Raw genomic sequence first — 21,700 nt, forward strand, 5'->3', positions numbered from 1 at the left:
TCAGAGTGGTAGTGGTCTCCAGCATGGCTTTGTGTGTTTGGAACCATTCGAGCAGTCATGTTAAGATGAATTACAGTTCCTCATGGACATGTGTCTATGATTGGAATAGGATGAAAGTTCTGGTACTTTTATTTCTTTCTGAGACATTCTGGAACATTTTAGCAGTGAATGTGTCTCCTGGCTTTTTTGGACTACAAACTGCGCACGTATTATTTTAATAATGAGGCATTCTGCTGAGGAATTAATGAGTTAGAATTGCGGGGTTCAAAGTGACAATGAAAGCTGTTGTTTGTTTGTTTGTTTGTTTGTTTCTCCCGGAGATGTATTCATCTCTTTCAAAATGATTATTAAAAAAAAAAAAACAACTCATGTTTAGATTTTACCTTTACTTGAACAGAGTCAAACTGGCAAGTATATGGGAAACAACTTGGTTCCAGGAATATTCGATCATATTTAATGGGAGAGTACATTAAATCTTTCCTCTTCTGTGTTTTTTTCCCCCTTATTGAACTGGTTTTAGGTTATAGCAGGTATTCGCTATCCTATGTAGAAAGCTAAAAAATCTCTTTTTTTTTTTTGGCTGAAGCTTTTAGGATTGGGTGGGGGAGGCAGGAGAGGATGCAGTGAGGACCTGTGATCTTTTCCCTACATAATTTGTAGATTACACAAGCCCTTGTGCCTTTAATAGATGGTTCCTCGTTAGACAGCACAACAGAAAAAAAATAATTGTCCTCTATTATCCTTGAGAGGCAGGGCCAAGTATTCCCCCCCAAGACATTATCATATCAAACAACTACTTTAAACCCAACGCGAAACACAGGCTTTATGGGAAACCTTTGGATTTCTCACTCCTGCCAAAGGAGTTCTAAAAGATGAGCCCCTTTGTTATGGATGGCTCTGGAGTTCCTCTAATAGGTGTACCAGATGAAAGATGACTAAAGGCATCCCAGATGGAAGAGTTGGCTAACAGCAGCGCCATAAATACCTGATGGATATACAAGCCTCTTGGCGTGAAATATGGTCTTTGCTCTGATTTACACTTTTAGGACATATTTAAAAGAATGCCACATTTGCTGGGGGGCGGGGTGGGCATTAATAAAATAAATTCAGATCGGTGGAGAGAAGGTAAAGAGAATCTCTACTCCTTGACACATACGTTGTTGCTTTTCCTCACTGGAGCCCCACTTTCTAAGGACACCGTCACTTTTCTGAACAGAAGTTTTTGCTGGAGAGGGCGAATGCCATTTGTCTAGATTAACTCTGAGCTATTCTGCTGGATGTGTAAGCTATGGTATTATGGAAATAGGGCTGAGTCCATAGATGGGACTCTTTATTTTCATACACTTTTACTTATTGGCTTGCTTACCTTTGTCACACTGTTGGTGACAGTACTGAATCTGGTACTTAGTAGGCACTCAGTAAATACTTGTTTATCTGGGCCTCAGTTTTTTCATCTACAGAGTGAGAGCGAGTTCTACGCCATAAGGACCCAAACCATGTTTAACAAGAACCTCTGTGGGCTATATTCTTTGCTCATACCTGCCTGGACAAGTGCAGGACAGAAGGCAAGTGAGTAACAACACATCAATATGTGAAGAGGTCATAATGTAGTGAAGGTAAGCAAACCTGAATTCAAGTCCCAACTCGGCTACTCGCTAGCTTAGCTGGCCTGGGAAACGTACTTGGCTTCCAGTTGCCAATTTGTAAAATGGAATCTTAGAAGTTTCTACCTCATATTGAAAACATCAAATAAGATGATGCTTTAAAACTCTGAAGAAATTGCCTGCATATTGTAAGTACTCTATAAATCTCAGTCAGCACCTTGGCTGGACTTCATGAAACCTAGTGCCTAGAATGAGCTCTTCACTACCTTTCCCTGATCTAACCATGTCTGGGATGTTATTTTTATTTGTGGACATCACAACTTCGATATGTATTGTTACATACAAAAAAAAAAAGACAAAGTTTTGAAATTATTTTATATGAAAAATGGTTGAACCACCTAATAGCTCGGTTTAAAGGGAAAAAATCCATCACTATAACACATATTTGAAGAGGTATTTAAGTCCGAAGGGAATTAAAAAAAAATTAACTTTTATTCATTTTGGAAGGACAGAGAGAGAGCACAAGTTGGGGAGGGGCAGAGAGAGAGGCAGACACAGAATCCGAAGCAGGCTCCAGGCTCCAAGCTGTCAGCACAGAGCAGGACGAGAGGCTCAAACTCAGGAACCTGTGAGGCCACGACCCGAGGCAAGGTCGGACGCTCAACTGACTGTGCCACCCAGGTTCCCCTGTCTGGAGGGATCTTTAAGGGCAAAACTAGCACCATGTGGCAGGAGGTAGACACCATTTCTATCTAGAAGAGGATTGTCTGATATGTAAGGCTTTGTGAAATGAAATGTTCTCTTCTGTGTAGGCATTGATCTCCTGCCACTCAAGAGAGTAGACCTCCTTTCTGCCTGACATGGATCCAAGCATAAGGTAGAGGACTGGACTTCCTTCAACCTTAAATGTTCTGTGACTCCGCAGAACAATCAGCCGGCTCACTCCCCTAATGTTATGTACTGAATGGCAAAAATCCAGACAGATGCCGACTTTCCAGCCACTTAATGGTAATGTGTGCTATGGATTCACTTGGCTAATTCCATTCCATTTATAGAAAGTCACCGCTTCACTGTGAGCTTCTCCAGGTGCCCCCCCCCCCTCCTTGTGTGCGGGGCCAAGCCCTTCACATTTGTTCTTGACTCTGTTCCCGCCCATATTCTCTAGAGTTAGATCTGAAGCCTCTTCCTCTCTAACTTCTTGCTTCCTGGAAAAACAAAAGGAGTCAAACCTCCCCTAAAAACAGTCGGTGAGCCCTCTTGTGGGCTCCCCTATCTAACACTTCATTTTTCATTTTGTGTCTCAGTGCAGTCTTGCTGCCTCCCATTACTCACCTCCCGCTTAATTCTCAGTCTACCTAACACACGACTGAAACAACTCCAGGAGACACTTCTCAGACCTTGCACACCGCCAAATCCGATAGACGTCTTTCAGACCTCCGCATACCACGCTTCTCTTATGCTCATCTGTCTGGGCTTTCTCAGCCCACCACTATCACACGTGTAGATATACTGTGGCAACAGGGAAAAGTGCCCTAAACACAGTAACAGATTAGCAATACTGCGAAGATAAGACATTTTGAGGACGTATAAAAGAAACGACCAGAGTGATTCACTTTGGCTCTCTGTGGCCTAAGGATACTGTTGGTGGTGAGGCCTAACAGCATTCTGCAAGGCCTTACATGCCAGGCTAAGGGACTGAGAATGGTTTATATCTGCAACAAGAAGCCAGTTCATGTTTCTTAGTAGAAAACGGTCATGACCTTTAATTATGACACACTGGATTGAAGACTTGGGGTGAGAAAATCGTTAAGGGGTATGTATTTATTTTCTGAATCCTTCTTTCTGCTTGCTACCTAGTAATCTGTGTTGTTTCACCTGAGATGGTATTCAACGTGCACACCTGCTTGACTTCAGAAGAGAGACTAATAATATCATCACTATCCTGATGAGTTTCCCAAAGTATGGGCATGGGACACTGACGGTCCTAGATGGTGTGGGGTGGGCTAGAGAAAGCATACATAGCTTTGCACCACATAAAGAGAATTTCTCTCTCTTTTTTTTTAATGTTCACTTTTTTTTCTGAGAGAGAGTGCGTCCAAGCAGGGGAGAGGTGGCGGGGGGAAGGGGGTTAGAGAGGATCCCAAAGAGGCTGTACACTAACAGCAGAGAGCCTGATGCAGGGTCTAAATCCATGAACCATGAGATCATGACCTGAGCCAATTCGGACACCCAACCAACTGAGCCGCCCAGGCACCTCCGTAACAAGAATTTCAATTCTTTCGATCTGTTTGATTCCATCAAAGAGAAAAATATCATTTTGGTTCTCCATGTCTTTGGCACTGCTCTAACACTTAGCTAATCTTCCACTTTGATGAGGAAAGTATTCCTTGGACACAGAGCCTCCCAGACACAAGACTCTACAGCAAGAATTCAATAACCCTATTGCGTTTTCATTTATTTACTTTTGTTATTACCATCTATTTGTGGCAAGTGAAATTGCTTTCCATTTATGATGGCACCATACATCTTCCTTTTAAAATGCACTCGTGTAAGTAAAATTTGGGAAGGAGAGGAACTGATTTGCAGAAAAATGTACAAGTGCACGCAGATATGGTGAAACACGAAAGGGAACACTAGTTAAGAGAATTCGGAAAACCATAATTTGGTAGAAAATGTGGAACTTGGCATCAGACAAAACTGGCTTCATATCCAGGGCCTGCTGAATAATGTAAAGCAGTTTCCTTAAACTGTTTCGGTCTTCACGTCTTCATTTGGAAAAATGAAGAAAATAAGACTTACTTAATAGGTCTGTAGAGAGGAATTAAAAGAGGAAATATTTAAAAAGCACAGAGCACAACACAGTGCCAAGCACAAAGTAGACACAGGGTTTATTTCGGCCCCCCCATTCCCGTTCCTCCCCACCCCACCACCTGCTGACTGCTCAGCTTGGCCCCTGCCCCTGTTCCTAGGGTCCCCCTTTCACAGTGTAACCTGTGGGCAGGCTCTCACGTCTGACAGCCTCTGAGTGAGTTCTCTTCTTGCCAGTTTCTCCACTGACAAGCTGGCAAGGAGCCTGCCCTCAAGCTTCCAGGAGGATGAATTGACTGATTGCAGGAGCTCCCAGGCAAGACCTCCTCACAGACACCCTCTTTCCTCCTATGTCAAGGAATAGAGTCATTTCATTTGTTGCTCCTCCTCTCCCCTTCTATGTGCAAAGCAGCTAACAACATGCTCTTTCATTGGATTTTCCATGGAGTAGTTCAGGAGCCCAAACCAGTGCAGTCAAAACAGGGAGAACCAGCTGCGCTCTGGCTTCTTCAGGAGTCTTCAGATACAAAGTCAAATCCTACTGTACCTCTTACAAGCTTGGGAAAGACGATTTCCTTGTCGGAATCACAATGTTCTTACCTGCAAAATGGAATCGTTAAGGCCTTCTCCTTAGGGTCACTGTGAAAACATAAAGGCTTCTCCCACGGTGCCCGGCACCTGATATGAAGGCTACCTTGCAGTACTGGTCCTCTCTGAGCATGGCTTCATTCACAGGTAGAACCACCTGTTCAGAGCTGAAAAGAATTTGGAGATTATTCCATTTCTCTGTCATCAGAAGCAAGAAACTTCTCCGGTATTAAAACTTCCCACTCTCTGGCTGGAGACTCCCTACCTTGAAAGGTAGTGAGTTTTATTGTTTGTTACCAATTTGATTCAAATACTGAGTCTAAATTTGTCTTCATTGTTTATCTGTTGTTCTTTCTGGAGCAAGCCTACGTAAGCGGAAGATTTAATGATTTATTTGTTGTTATTATTCTGTTTTCCGATTGCTTCCCATCTGTTATTTCCCCAACCTCTCCTGTTCCTGTGAAGGATTTTCCCACTGCCTTTGGCTTCTCAGTAAAAGATAGTTGTCGTTTTGGTTTTTTATTTCCCCTTAACCTACTGTTAATCCCATGAGCCTCATTATGGTCATCGTGAAATAGAAAAGACCCCAAGATATTCAGACAAAAATCTTGCATTATTCTGGGATTTCTGGCCCGAAAAAAAGGGGGGACGGTTAATAAGCTAGCATCTAAAAGGGAAGACATCACAAGTTGTCTTCAAAACCTAGACTCATAGAAACGTTGAGGGAGGAGGGTGGCCACATGGTAGTTGGGGCAAACCATTGCACAGAAGAACAAATTCAGAATGGTATGCCTGGCAGCACGCAAGAAGGTCATAATCACACAAGGTAAGATTTGAAAGAGTCCCTGAAGCCTGCTAGCTTTTTCCTTCCACTATTACTGGTGAGGAAGTTGGAAGCTGCCGTGGAGAAGTGATAAGTAACAGCCTCACAAGGGCCGAGTAAGGTCCCAGTTCTCAGACACCTTATCCAGTGCTCTTTCCCCTATACCACATTGTCTCCGGCCCACCCACCACCACACTCCCTCTTGATGACTGTCCCCATCCTCCAAGTCTCATCTGACCATGTGTGGTGGCGCTAGCTTAGCCTCTTACAGAGTCTGCACAGGATTAGACTTCAAACAAGCCTTTAATCTGTAGCAACAAAATATACAAGAATCTAGACTATGGGAAGGAGAATCAAGAGAGTCTAGTACAAATCTTCGTTTACAAAGGGAAAAAGAGAGAAGGAAAAAGAGAAGACCAGACCCAACCTGAATTTATTTTCCAAAGGTTACACATTTTGTTACTGGCAGAGCTGGGATGCAAGTAATAACAATAACTGATTTTACTGAATGGTTATTATGTGTCAGATACAATGTGTTATGATATATACACCCATTGCCTGTTTATTCCTTTCAACAACTCTGAGGTATGCACAGTTTTGCCTGCATTTTCCAGATGAGGAAACCAAAGCATGGAGCACTTAAATGTTTCATGAGAGACCATACATACATTTAGTTATATGTAAGACATTGGGGATAGAAAAGTGACTAAGTTCTCCCTGTCATCCACAGGGAGTACATAGTCTGGTCATAAAGACACCCACATAAATAAGTGAGTCTTAGTCACTGTGATGAGTGCGACAATAAGAAATATGGAAGGGCAGTTCAGGAAACAAAGTAACAAATTTCCATCCGGTCTACCTTACATACGAATCTGAATTCCATTACTTTTTCTTAACATTATCATAAAGGCATTTGCCATGTTATGAAAAGCTTTTTTGTAAGATCCTCATAGTGTTCTATGAAATAGATGAACTGCCATCTACTTAAACAGAACTGTTTTAAAATATTCACTATTATAAATACTTCGTCAGTAAAAATCTTTGAATATTCAACACTTTTTTCTTTTGACCATAAAATACAATTAGCGACTCAACATGGTCTAATTTCTTTCCCCAAAGCCCCTTTCCTCATTTTATATACAAACAAGCCAAATTCCAAAATCATTAAGCTGTGTGACCATGTTAACGTTAAGTAATAAGCAGTTGATGTGAGCCTGGAATACAGGTCACACAGTTTCCAAAGTAATGCCTAAAGGCTGTAGGAGGAAACTGTTCCTCTAAGTCATGGTTTCTCAGTCTTCATACTATTGGTATTTGGACCAGGTAATTCTGTCTTGTGTGAGAGTGTCCTGTGATTGTCAGGGTTTAGCAGCATCCTTTGCCTCTATTCAATAGCACCCCACACCCATACTAGTTCTGACAACCACAAGTACCTCCAGATATTGCCACTGCCCCCTGGGTCAGGGGTGGCAATATGTGCCACTGGTTGAGAACCACTGCTCTGCAAGGTTATCTGCTGCTTGAATTCTGAAAACAGATCCTCATTGACAGCATTGCCAGTAAGAAGTCATCCTTTTCAATACTGAATGTACTTCAGTTCACAGCCATATGTGGACAAATAAATCAAGTGTAACTTACATACTAAACCTCAACAAATTCAGGATAAAATACATAGAAGAGTTTCAAGTAGGTTATCCCAAAGAACAAGAGGAAATATATTATTTTGAAAGGCTTGCAGGATTCCTGCTGGTGTCCAAGAGAATATATGATCTGCACGGACAATAAAATGAAGGAAAGGAACATAGAAACAGACATCAACTCCACGGCTATCACGGCCTTCCAAGCTGCTAATCTCCTAAGATTTCTCTGAAAAGACAAACCATATGGAGAGCTTGTTACCTGGCACTAGTGTTTATGAGTCCTTCGATAGTGATACAGGGCCTTGGGAAGACTCTGGCTGTCAGTGGGGGAAGAGTATAAAGCTGGAGGAATCACTTTCAGCTAATGCATAGGTGTCTGGTTTCTTACAACACAGAATTAAGGGAGTCATAATCTTGTAATGGGTCCACATATGTGGCCACTGACTGCATCCTTTGAAACTCTGATTTCAAGAGACCATGGTTACAGGGTGCTAGCTACTATTAAGCAACCCAAATGTACCATTCCATTGTACACACTCTCCTGGCAGCTGCAAGGTATCTAGAAATTGTCCCAGGAGACCACCTCGACCTGCTTCTGGAGACTTTCCCCTGAAAAGCAGCTTCGTGGTATTGTTCTCTTTCTGACCAGGCCTAACGGCCAGCACAAAATCCACTGTTCTGGCTTTGAGGCCTATGAATAGTTCTGTGATATTTTAAGTGGTAGGATATTGACCTGAGTTGAGTCCTGGTTACCTGGGGAAACAACAACTTGGGGTTTTTCCCTGCCCTTGACCTAATGGATACAAGTGGGCTAAACTAGCCTTTGTTATGTTGGGAGGCTGGAGAGAGGAGCCTGTCCAGGCTGGAGGACCATCGCCAGGGCAGGCCAACTTCCCAGATTCACACGTTCTGGGAGGGCAGGGCTTCTTCCAGGGGCAAAAAAAAAAGAAAAAGAGTCTTTGAAGTGGAAAGGAAATGAGGGTCAGTGAACTCCCCAGGATGGGTCTTTTGGAGGTAGATGTAATCTTAACCATGTAAGCAAGGCTAAGACTTCAAATGAGTTGGCAAAGCTCATGCCCTTTGAAGCCTGGAAGCTTGCTTTTGGCCCTAGGCCAGGATGCACTTTGGGCAGTTCTTCGGAAATAAGAAAGCCTCTGGGGCTCTTCCTATACTGCTTACCTGGGTCTGGAGATTCTGGGTGGGGAGAGCACTGGGTGCTTGAGGCTTCTGGTGTCAGGCTCACTGGAAAAGGTTGCTGAGGTAGAGTGGGAGCTGCTTCTATCCCTAGTGGGAGCTGCCTCTATCCCTAGCCTTCTCCCAAGGGAGGGCTTTTTGCTGAGCTGATGCCTTCACCAAAGCTTGAAAAGAGTGGAAAAATTGACTAGTGTCCCAGGAGTCTTCCAAAGGTGACAGGGATTCAGTTACCAGCCACAATAGAGGAAGGCTCTGAGTTTACTCAGTCTGGCCTCATTCTCCCACTCCCGCTGCTCATCCAGGTATCCAGGCTGGCCAAGCTGTTGGGTCAAGTCTCCAAAGACCTTATGCATTTCAGGCTATTATACCACCTGTACTTAAATCAAGGACTCAAAGCTGAGCTAGAATTAATGCAGTGAACCATTGTAGAACTGCTATCTTATACAGGAGCTGCTTGTTCTTGGCTTTAGAATCATCCCATGCAGGCCAAAGCTTTGCTTAAGCCTGGTGGAGTTTCGCCGGCAGTGGCCCCAACTTCTCCTTTTCCTTGTATTTTTCCACCCTGGCCTACAATCTCCTACAATCTTACCAGGACTGCTCTGCCATTTCACCGGCATGTAAGGTTAAGGAAGACACTGCCAAACTTTTTAAAGGGCTCAACCACAGTCTTCTGGATCTGGTTCACCTTTTTCTGGTTGAGGGCATCCATCCATTTGTGGCCATGTCCAGTGCTGTCACCAAGTTCAGAAAGCCCTGGTCTTGCTCACAAAGAGGGATGGAGAATAAATCCGAGGGTATCTCTCTCCTCTTTATGTTCTTCTTCCTCTTGCTCTGCTCTTCCAGATGCTGGAGTTTTCCATACTTCCTCTCAAAGTTTCTCTCCACTGTTGTGGAGAGAACAACACTGTTGTTGTTTCCTGGGCTGCCCAGGAAGTTGTTTCACTTAAAGTTAAAAATTATGCCACGGATTAATTCAACACAAATATATGTAGAGGATATTACACATGTAAAAAAATCTTGCAGAGGGTTGTATCAATGCAGAAACAAGAAGCTAGGAGCAAGGAAGCATTCTCCCCTACAGGTTTCAGAGGGAATATGGCCCTACAAACACTGGATTTCAAGTTTTGTGCCTTCAAAACTGTAACACAATAAATGTTTATTGTTTTAAGTCATCTAATTTGTGGCACTCTGTTACGGAAGCCATAGGAAACTAATGTATATCCTCTACACAAATAATTGCCCAGCAAATTAGAGCATTTCAACTCATTTGTGTTGTTCTAAATTAAACTCCTCTGTGAAGAATGCTCTTCACTATTGCTGGAGGTGCTCAAACACAGGAAGACCATTCGGTGGTGATGTTGTTGAGAAATTTAAGTTATTTCTAAGATTCCCACCTAAACCAGATCTTCTGACCTTCAGTAAGATGTGAAGACCTTGGAGGGGATGCATTCTGGGTTTATATTACAATGTTTGGAGGTGGCTCTGACTCACGTTACTAGTTCAGTCAGAGTTTTACAAATTTGCCCCGTCTTGGGGAGCCTGGGTGGCTTAGTCAGTTGAGCGTCCTATGTTGGCTCAGGTCATAATCTCGCGGTTCGTGAGTTTGAGCCCCACGTCGGGCTCTGTGCTGACAGCTCAGAGCCTGCAGCCTTCAGATTCTGTGTCTCCCTCTCTCTCTGCCCCTCCCGTGCTCATGCTCTGTCTCTCTGTCTCTATCAAAAATAAATAAACATTTAAAAAAATTTTAACAAGTTTGCCCCATCTGATGAGCTCTGGCCATCAATTAGGAAAAGATTTTTTAAGTGCTGCTAAGATCTTTTTCAATGATATATCCACTTTTAAACAATATTCACCTTCCATGGGCATTGTGGATTTAATTGCTTTGTCTGTTTTTTGCCATTTTTTAGCCCTAGAGGGAAAATGTGTGTTTCAGATATAAAATAACCCTCTTGAACCAAGAAAGCAAGAGGAGACTCACCCAGGCACTCCAACAGAGCCCCAAACTCTTCACCTCCTCTTGGATGACATTAGAGGACAACGGCTGTGGAAACTGCCAACATTATAATGAAGCAAACTGCACCAATTTCAAATTTCTCCCCCTGGGTACGTTTCTTGTTGGAAATGAAGCCCCCTGCCTTTTTATTGTTAAAGAAGTCTCTTTTCCTTTCTCCCGATTATCCCCCAGTATTGAATATTGATTTATCATTTTCATAAAATTGCAAATGGGGGCCTGTTGCCTGAGACCAGTCATAAATTATGAAAATGTGTTCAGCTCCCCTGGAGGGACTGACTTCTTATGGGGAGAGTTTCCCAGAGCTAAACTTAAGTGCTTTGCATGGGTTTGCCAGGTTTGATGTTTCTGACCCTCTGATAAGGAAGGGATTAACATTTGCTAACAACCTAGTAGGGACCAAATTCTTCGCATTAAATTTAATGCTATTAACACAACGGTGCATAATCACCCTCTGCTTTGACAGAAGACAAAACAGCAGTCCAGGATGGTTTAAAGACTTCTGCAGAAGGGACATAGCCAGGTTCAAACCTAACTTTGTCTGCTTCCTGAAATTTAACGCCTTCCCATGTACTGCATTGTCTTTCATTCTAAAGTGGAATAGTAATATCTCAGTAGGGGTGGATAGGGTAGTTTTCATTAACATCAACGTAAGCCTTAGGCTCTTCAAGTTCTGATAGATTTGCTCCAAGGAGCCATTAAGAAAGGCCACTGATCCAAGGGTTATAAATTAACACTTTCTTCATACAGAGCTATAAGCAGCTATTTAAAACCTGGATAATATCGTCCTTAAAATAAGTATCAGTTTTCTGGGTATTTATGCTCTGTCACTCTTGGTTTTTCCATCCTTGACTCCATTAATAGAATTTTTCTTAATTCCTTTTCTCTTTTTATGGCTTTGCAAGGGGCTAATTTGCAGGCAAAATTGCTAATTTTACAGTTGCTTTCTGCTTTGTCAGCATGAGGCTGACTCTCAGAGTTATTAATAGAAGAATAGGATTCCCTTTTCATCCTTTTGCTCTTGACTGTTGTAGGAGGTGGGACAAAATCCATTATTTAATAACATTTGTTCTTCTTGAAAGGTCATCATTCCGGCCTTTCAGTTTCCACTCAACTATAGCAGTATCAGCAGCAACAGCAGCCACTTTCTCTTCCTGAAAGGCTTCTGGAATTCTTCCAGGTTATACAGTTGATGTAAAACTGTCTTTGAGATCCACCTTGGGAATGGGGTCCAGCTGGGAAATTTTCTCAGTATTTCTGCACATTTTCTAAGGAGTAATTTCTAGCTGTAAGTATTCATAAGTGTCACCTACACTCCTGGAATTGATACTGAATTCGGGATACTCACTTAGGAATTGCATCTGGCCACTATAGCAGAGGATAGAAATAACAGTGTCCAAAACAAGATGGAAATTGGTGTTTTGCATAAAATATATCTTAAAGTAGACACTCAGGATTGGTACAGTAAACTCACACTGTCATCAGGGACCCAGGGTCCTTCTGCTGTCCAGTTTTATTGTCACTATCATGTGGTTTCCATCTTCAAGGTTGACCTATGGTCTCAGCCACTGCTCCCAGGACTGTGAATACATGATTCTAAGAAGGTCAGAACATATGAGCAAAGAGTAAAAAGGGACAGATTGAGCTGTCTATCTGTTTCTGATGGAACTTTCCAGCAGTCCTCCTAACAATTTCTGTTTGTGTCCTCAAGCTGCAAAGGAGGCTGGGAACCACAGTGTTCTGTCTGGGTGCTTGCTGCCTCTAATAAAACCCAGGTTCTCTTACTACAGAGAAAGGGGAGGACAATATTAGAGAGGCCAGCTGTCTGCTGCATAGGACCAAGAGAATGACTAAATAAATTAAGCCAATGTGACTTTATTAAGCACCTATTTTGTTTACAAATGAATAGAAAGTTTTCATTCATTTCTTTAAGGAACCAAAGCTTACCTACCTTTTGCTCATGCCTTCTTAGCCTAGAGTGCTAAGGCTCACCTAAAAAACGTGCTCACCTAAAACACGCATTAATTATTCATTTCCTGCTCACCTAAAAACGTGCATTAATTATTCAAAGTTGTTCTCAAATATCACTGCTGTCCGATGCATCCCTGAAAGACTGTTCCCAGTATCCTTACTTCTATTATGCCACTTACTTCCTCGGAGGTGGAGGTGGTATACTGAAGTGGAGAGGCAGGTACCACACCCCCCACGTCTGCCACCTACTAGCATCGGGCCACATACTTTTGCCCTTTGAGTTTTCTGTCTTCAGAATAGAGATAGAGATCGCTCAATTCCACCTCTAGGGCTCTTGCAAAGATTAAATGAGATAATGTGTGCAAAGCACAGTTTCAGGCAATACTTACTTTAGTTTATCTCAGCATGCTGTTTTATGTGCCTTTTATGAGTTCCAGAAAAAAGAAATAAACTTCTAAGCCACTATTATTTTGTGGGGTTTCTTTTTAGAACAATGAACAGAAATTTAATATTCTAATTAGTAAAGTTTGTGGAGATCTATTATTTAAATACCTTTCCTTAAAAGCCTATTTAAAGATACACCTCATGGGGCACCTGGGTGGCTCAGTCAGTTAAACGTCTGACTCAGGTCATAATCTCCCCGCTCGTGGGTTCGAGCCCTATGTTGGGCTCTGTGCTGACAGCTCAGAGCCTGGAGCCTGCTTCAGATGCTGTGTCTCCCTCTCTCTCTGCCCCTCTCCTGCCCATACTCTGTCTCGGTCTCTCAAAAATAAATAAACATTAAAAAATTTTTAAAATAAATAAGTAAATAAATAGAGATATACCTCATGCAAAGGAGAAATATATCAAAATTCAGTGGTCAAAAGTGGGGAAGTTTAATATGAAAAGACACAATGAACACTAACCCATGCAGCTGAGAATTGAGCCTAAATAATGATAGTTAGAAAACCATCTCTTGGAAATCAAAAATACATAAATGTGAAAAAAACAATAGATTAAGTATAATAGAAAGGCATAAAATGTCCAGATCATACAAATAGAAACAAAAAATAGAGCAAAAGAGCATTAATTGATGAAGGTAAAACCATGTGATTTGTCTTCATTTTTCACCAGTGAGTTAATAGAATTATGTTAGAATAGATAGGATTTCATAATATAGCACATATTATGAAATATAAATGTCAGTTACTTAAAGTTATAAATATAATTCTGAATGGAGCTAAAAGCCAACTGTATACCTTTCAAATTTCTAAATGAGAAGAACAATGACAAAATTCTCTACCTATGAATAAAGGTAAAAATTTTTAATTTTTTTAAGTTTATTTATTTATTTTGAAAGAGACAGAGACAGTGTGAGTCGGGGAGGGGCAGGAAGAGAGGGAGAGAGAGAAACCCAAGCAGGCTCTGTGCTGTCAGCACAGAGCCCAACACAGGGCCCGAACTCACAAAACCATGAGATCATGACCTGAACAGAAACCAAGAGTGAGATGCTCAACTGACTGAGCCACCCAGGCACGTCAAGATGAAATTTTTAATGGAAGGAAAAAGGACATATTCTTTTAAAAATACCAGATGTAAATGGAAAAGACAGATGTGAAACTGTAAGAATTTTGTTAAAGCAATATTTGGTAATTACAATAGAATAAACAAATTTTAGTTTAAATGTTTACATTAAATCAAAATAAAAAGTGATACGTCTAAAACAAAACATCTTCAAAAAAACTGATGAAAAGGAAGGGCAGATGAAAAGCTTGACTAATAAAAAATAAGAATACATTACTATTATTATCAGAAAGACTTGGAATCAAGGTAAAATTGATTAAGCGTCCTAGATAAGGAGGTTTACTAAAAACACAATATCGTATGAGACAATAACTAGTGACTTTTAAAGTACTCAAATAAGTTGAACCAAAGTATATAGAGCAAAACTCATGAAAATGGAGGCTAAATAGCTCAGAATTTCTGGCCACAGAGCACTCAAATAATACAAAAGTAATTTCAAATAATAGGTAGATATAAGCAAGCTAGAGAAATAAATACGTAAATAAATAAAAATTGAGCTGAATCAAATTTTATCATCTGTAAATATAAAATACACATTCTTTTTATGGACCCATGGAATAGCTTTAGTAATGATCACATATTAGAAAAATTTTAAAACCTCCATAAAACTCAGAAAATAAGACTATCACACACTATACTTTCTGGCAAAAGTGTGATAATACTAAAAGCTAATAAAGCAGACATAAAAAAATTCACGGTCTCTTTAATTTGGATGTCAAAAGGAAGGATATCTAGAAAATACCTAGAAATATCTGAAAAATTACAAAATTAAAACACTAATATCGTAATGCATGTAACTTTGCCAAAAATGGACTATAAGAAAAATTCACAGAATCTAAGCAAATTAGAATATATTAATTATATATTTAATTAAGACTTAGAAAATAGATTAAACAATCTAATTGCTGACTAAATCCCAGGAGAGTTCCTTTGAAGAAATAAATGAAATAAATCAACCATTATTATTTTGAAGAAAAATAAGTGGGAGAAAACAAAACATATGAAATAAGGGATGAACTGGAGACAAAGGTCTTGAAGTTATAGGGGAAATTAATGCAAATGATATTTGTGCAATCTATTGTAAAAAGTTTTTAGGTTCTGGATGAAAGTGACTATTTTCTAGGGAAATACATGGCTTTAAAAGTAGATTCAAGGAAAAAAATTCTAGATTTTTTTTTCTGTAAATATGGTCCACTGAAAATCCTGTCTACTCTCTTTCTGTAAAATACCTAGAAATAATGATAAAATACAAGGGAGGAGGGCATTTTTGAATGCAGAACTCAGCTTATAAGACCATAAGTAAAATTCTTAATTATGAAATATAAAATAAGAGCATGGACTCAGACAGGTAAGCAAACACTTTAAATGGTAACTGCCCTTTGTATATTTATAGATTCAAATATGTATTGCAAACTTCTCATTGTCCAGAATGAGATTAGGAGATCTAAGGCCAGTACAAGGTAGAAAATAGAAATGGAGACCCCTCAAAGAGCTGAGATTCCCAAATCATTAACAAAAGTGTAAACTAAAAAAGGGGGGGGAAAGGAAAAATGCCCTACATGGAAAGTTACTCTTTTAGCATTGGATAGGAATGAAAGGAGAAAAAGTATTTCCCCTGTGAATTGATGCCTGTATCAACAGTATCATCTTTCCTAAAACCACAACCTAAACATTTAATTTAAAGGTCTTCTTTTTTAACAAATATTATTAATATCTATTTTTGAGAGACAGAGAGAGACAGAGACAGAGTATGAGCATGAGGAGAGGGGCAGAGAGAGGGAGACACAGAATCCGAAGTAGGCTCCAGGCTCTGAGCTGTCAGCACAGAGCCCTATACAGGGCTTGGACTCATGAACCACAAGACCATGACCTGAGCCGAAGCTGGATGCTTAACTGACTGAGCCACCCAGGTGCCCTTAATTTAAAGGTCTTCTGGGTCAAGAGCACTTTCCAGCACTTAAAATAAGCAAACACAATTCATTCTTGAAAAATATACCCTTAATCTAGGTCCAACGGAAGCCCCATAATAAATTTCATAGTAAAATAATTTCAAATATAATTTCACGGTAAAAATGCGCAAAGCATATGTAGCACAAAGCATACAAATGTAGCACAGAGCAAAACCTCCATGAGTGACAGCAGAAAATGTCCACAGCAAAAATAAACTCCTAAAGACCATATACATAAGTATACGTTCAATATGTTTGAAGAAATAAAAGAGGAATTTCAAATAAAGCCCACACAATTATTAAAACAAACCCAGAGACTTGAAAAAGAATCAAAAGGAAATTCTAAATGTTGAATGTATAATAATTGAAGTCAACAACTTAAACAATACATTAGGTATCAGATAAGATAGCTAAAGAGTGAATGAATTGAAAAAACATCTCATGAAAGACCCACAATGTAATACAAACTAAGATAGGGACAATGTAAGAGTTCATGAGACTTAAGCAAAAAAAATGGAGAGGTCTAATATGTATCTAATTATAGTTCTGTTGAAAGTTGAGTTTAAAAAAATAGAAAAGAGAGGACACCTGGGTGCCTCACTTCATTGAACATCCGACTATTGATTTCAGCGCAGGTCATGATTCCAATATCACGGAACGAGCCCCACATCAGGCTCTGCGCTGAGTGTGGAGCCTGCTTAAAATTCTCAGCCTCTCTCATTCTGCTTCTCTCCTCTACTCTCTCTCTCTTTCTAAAATTAAAAAAAAATTTTTTTTGGTGGAGAAGAAAGGATATTTGAAGAAACAATCACTAAGAATTTTTCAACCTTGATGACAACAGTCTAATGAATCCCAAGCTGGATAAATAAAACAAATCTACACTTGGCCATATCAGATCAATACCAAACAATATCAAAGAAAAGACCAATTTTAAGAACAAATAAAGAGAAGAGTTAACTCACCAACAAGGGAACAATAATTAAACTAATAATTAACTTCTCAAAAACCATAATAGCAACTTAAAGAGAGAGAAAGAAAATATATACATAGAATGCTATTAGAAAATAGCTGGAATCTTAGAGTTGTATATACAGTGAAAGTATTTTTTCAAAATTACAGGGAAAAAATAGGTTTTTAGGTAAACAAAACTGAGAAAGTTTACCACCAATAAACCTTCAATAAAGAGAACTACAAAAGATGTATTCCAGGAAAATATTACCAGCCCCACAAGAAAAGCTGGAGAAACAAGAAGGAATATTGAACAAATAATAAGGTTAACATGTGGAAATAGAAACAAACATTGACTCTATAAAAAAGTAAATAATAATTTTCAACTTGTAGGTTTAAAATAAAACTATTTAAAGCTAAAATATTGTAAAACACACCATATAAGCCAGTTGGTAAACCATTAGAATCAGAGTATTTTAAGATTTTATATTATTCAAAGGAAGGGGAAAGATGTTAATCGTAATTTAGACTTTAAGTGTAAATACTTAAATTTCAAGGTTGACCAGAAAAAAATAAAAGAAATAGTATATCACTTTAAAATCAGTAAAAGGAGAAAAATGGTATGAGATTTTTAAAAATTTCATCCTAAAGAAGATAAGGAAGAAAGGCAAGGACACAGAAGAAGTAAAATTAATAAAAAGCACCAAAAAAGGTGCTAAAAATAAATCCAAATGCAACAATAATTACAACAAATATGACTAGATTAAAATTCTAAATAAAATTCTTTAGTTTGGACTTTTTTTGATAGTAACACTTGTTATTTGTAAGTAATATATGTAAAGCCATCAAGACACCAAAATATTAAAATGAAATGGAAGAAATGTGACTTCTCAGACATATGCTATCCAAAAGAAATTTATGTCAGCCATGCCAAAATTAAATAAAATTGATGTGAAAACGAAAAGCATTTTTTAAAAGGGAAAAGATTATCATGTAATAGTGAAAGTTTTCATTCTTCTAGAATTTTAATGATTTTAAATCTGTATGCACTTCAAAAGGTGACCTCAAAAATACATAAGGCAAAAAAAAAGTGAAACTTGAGGTAAAAATGGATAAACTGAAGACTCATTAGAATATTTAAAATAATTATCTGTCTAAAATTAAGCACAACAATCACTAAAGATATGGAAAATTTGAACAACACAGCTAACAATTTGGTCTAATGAACATATATGTAAACAGTCTTGCATCAGTGTTGGAGAACACATATCCTGTTTAAGCACACTTAGACCCTTTATGAAAAATTATGTCCTATACCCTGAAGTAAGTCTCAACCAATTTCAAGGATGTGTCACCATACAGACCATATTCTCTGACCACAATATAACTAATGCAATGGAAAGTTACTTGCAAAAAGATACTTTAAAACAATATACCTCTGAAAATTTTTAAATTTACTTTTTTTTAAATATTCAAGTATTACTGACATCCAGTGTTGTATTAGTTTCAGGTGTACAACATATCGATTCAACAATTCTATACATTACTAAATGCTCACCATGGTAAGTATCATCATCATCTATTACTAACCTCACTGAGATACAATTCTCTACTTACTGTCCAATGTTCTCACAGCAGAACTGGTTAGAGAAAAAAAAAAACCCTACTGATTGCTCTCATTTGAAATTCAGAATAGTTAAACTCACGCAGAACTTCAACTTTAAGGTTGCTTGATAATTATGCTAATTTCACTCACTCTCCTACTTTGTTACATGACTATTCCAGCTATATTCTCTCTCCTCAAACTGCTACACCTACTCCCATTCTTGCTCTCAGCTTAAGACCTTGCTTACTATTTCCCTCAGAAGAAAGAAGTAATCAGAAGAGAACTTTGACAAGCTCACATCACAAAATAAATTTACCTGTTTCTTCCTGACCCTCTGTTTTAATGCCCAAACTCTTCACATACCCCTGTACAGATCTCAACCCTTCCACTCTTATACCACATCCCATTTCCTGACACCTCCTCAAGAACATAGCTCCAGCAACTCCACTTTATTTCCTATATCATCAATTTTCATAATCACATAGACATGCAAATTTTCCATTTATAAAGAGAACATGTTTTCATTCATGTACCACACTATTTCCTTCTGCTTTTTTACAGAAAAAAAATCCTTATGGCAGCCATTAAAATGCCTCTGGCAACCTCCAACTACAGGGAGTGTAACTAAAAGCCCAGTTGCTGTGCTCTGAAATCCACCTCTACATTTGCACAAAGGCCATGTGTCCCACAGCTACCTCTAGTCAATGACTAAGTGCAGCATGACCCTAAAGCAGGTACACTTAGTCCACTGAAATGGGAATCCTCTGATGGCAGACCTTGGCTCAAGGACTCTGACAACCTGTAGAAATGTCTTTAAGATGCACAACATCTGATGTGTCCCCCCGACCTTCGACCCCTTTCTCTTTCTTGCAAGGTCAGGCTTGCATCACACTCAGGGGACTCTACCAGGTCTTTTAGCTCCCCCTCCATTTTCTCCAACACAGCTATGTTCACTAAATGAATCTTTGTACATATAATTCCATCTTGGAATGTGCTTCTCAGAGGACAGCATAACACACTCCTCTAAAGAGTCCACTTTCCTCCCTCTCTAATTCATCTCCTCTCACTTTGTCTTCAGTCCAGTCCAATCCAAATTTTGAGCCATAGCTCCATTACACCTGTTCTTGTCAAAACATCTATAATTCCAGATCTCTATTTTGAAAGATTAAATGATAAATTGAAAGATTGAATCTTATCCACATCTTAATCTGCTCTACTAGCAACATTTAATATAGTTCCTCTCTCCCTCTTCCTTTACACAATGAGCTTATAGGACACACTAAACTGCATCTTGTTTATCCAATTCCTTCTCAATTTCTCCATTTGGTTGTTTTATTGTTATCTCAGATTTAACCTGTCCAAACCTGGGGGTTTGGGACACCTGGGTGGCTCAGTTGGTTAAGCATCTGGGTTCTTGGGTTTGAGCTTCACATCAGGCTCTGTACTGACAGCTCAGGGCCTGCTGGAATTCACTTCCTGTCTCTGTCCCTCCCCCTGCTCACACACTCTCTTTTTCAAAATGTATAAGCAAACTTTAAAAAACTGGGGGTTTGATCCCCCCAAATATTCCTTCTACCTTTATCTTCTCTAATCCATAAATGAACAGTCCATCTTGAAAGAAGGACATTAATTACTACAATCTCATGGACACTGAGAGGATATTGAAATGATACTATGAACAATTCTATGTCCACAACTTTGATAACCTCCATGAAATGCGCCAATAACTTGAAGGACACGATTTGCCAAAACATACACAGAAAGACATACACAATATGAACAGACCTTTATCTATTAAGGCAATCAAAAATGATTTGCCGAGAGGTGGTCCTTGTCTGCTCCATACTGGTGAATTGCCACTTCAAACATCTGCCTGCTTTCTTCCCTGAAGAACAGATTCTGATTATTGCTATGGTCCCTATTAATTTCCTTTCATTGAGTATTTTCTATGAGCTATTATGCTGTGCTGGTTGCTTTTGATATATACTTTTCACTTCTTTTAACCACCTTCCCATTTTACAGATGAAGGAATCGTAGTTCAGTGAAATTTAGTTGTTGCCCAATTTTCCAACAGCTAGCCAGGTGGATAAACTGGGATTTGAAAACCTTTAACTGACTCCAAAGCCTCTGCTTTCTCTACAGCTCCATGCTGATGCATTAAAAGGTAGAGCTGGTACCCTGGAACATGTGTATCAATGAGATATCACTTTCCAGTCTCTAAAGGGTGATTATCCTTAACTGCTCCTGTTCTAGCTTCTTGGAAGAAGGTGTTGGGTGTTTGCCTCTACAACATCTATCATGAAGTCAACTTCAAAGCACTCAACCTGGGTGTTTGATCTCCTGCCGGCATGCTTTCTGACACACGCTGGAAAATGAAAGTAGGAAATGAGGAACAGTTTAGTCATCCTTGTTAAACATTTCTGGTGCCAGTCAGGAAAGATGTTGACCTTAAAATTAAGAATTAGAAGCACACATTCTGGAAAAATAAATCAGTCCAATAAGAACCGAACCAGTGAGACCCAGGAGAGACTTCTGAGTGCCCACAAAAGACATGAAGCATAAGCAGCTGCTAAATGTTCTTTCTCCTCTGGCTTTCCCTATTTATGGTACAACTCTAGCGTGGTACAATTTTACCCTGTACACATGTTTTTCATGAGAGAAGGCAGGGAGTGGGGATCATGCCATTTTTGTAGTTTCAAAGACTTGAAGTAAAAAAAAAAAAAAATCCAGGTAAACCAGAGAGTTAAACAGGTGTTTCAGACACATCTGCCTTTGAGACCATCTATACTTTGATTGTGGCAAAGTATACATAATATAAAATTTACATTTTAACCATTTTAAGGTAGACAGTTCAGTGGCCTTAGGTACATTCACAATCTTGTACATCCATCACCACCACCTAGTTCCAGAACTTCTTTATCCCAAGTGGAAAGCTTGTGTCTATTAGTACTCACTTTCTGCCTCCCCCAGCCCCTTGTAGCCACTAATTTCCTTT

The 21,700-nt window shown here is 39.3% G+C and overlaps 1 pseudogene; it reads right to left on the minus strand.

Moving 5' to 3' along the window:
• Positions 1–3,233: 3,233 nt before the first annotated feature.
• LOC124514348 (bridging integrator 3-like) lies at positions 3,234–12,904 on the minus strand (annotated as a pseudogene).
• Positions 12,905–21,700: the final 8,796 nt, after the last annotated feature.

Source organism: Lynx rufus, unplaced genomic scaffold, assembly GCF_022079265.1.
Source record: "Lynx rufus isolate CCGP_SWC_20201006 ecotype Redwood Valley unplaced genomic scaffold, mLynRuf1.p SCAF_2, whole genome shotgun sequence".
Classification (NCBI taxonomy): domain Eukaryota; kingdom Metazoa; phylum Chordata; class Mammalia; order Carnivora; family Felidae; genus Lynx; species Lynx rufus.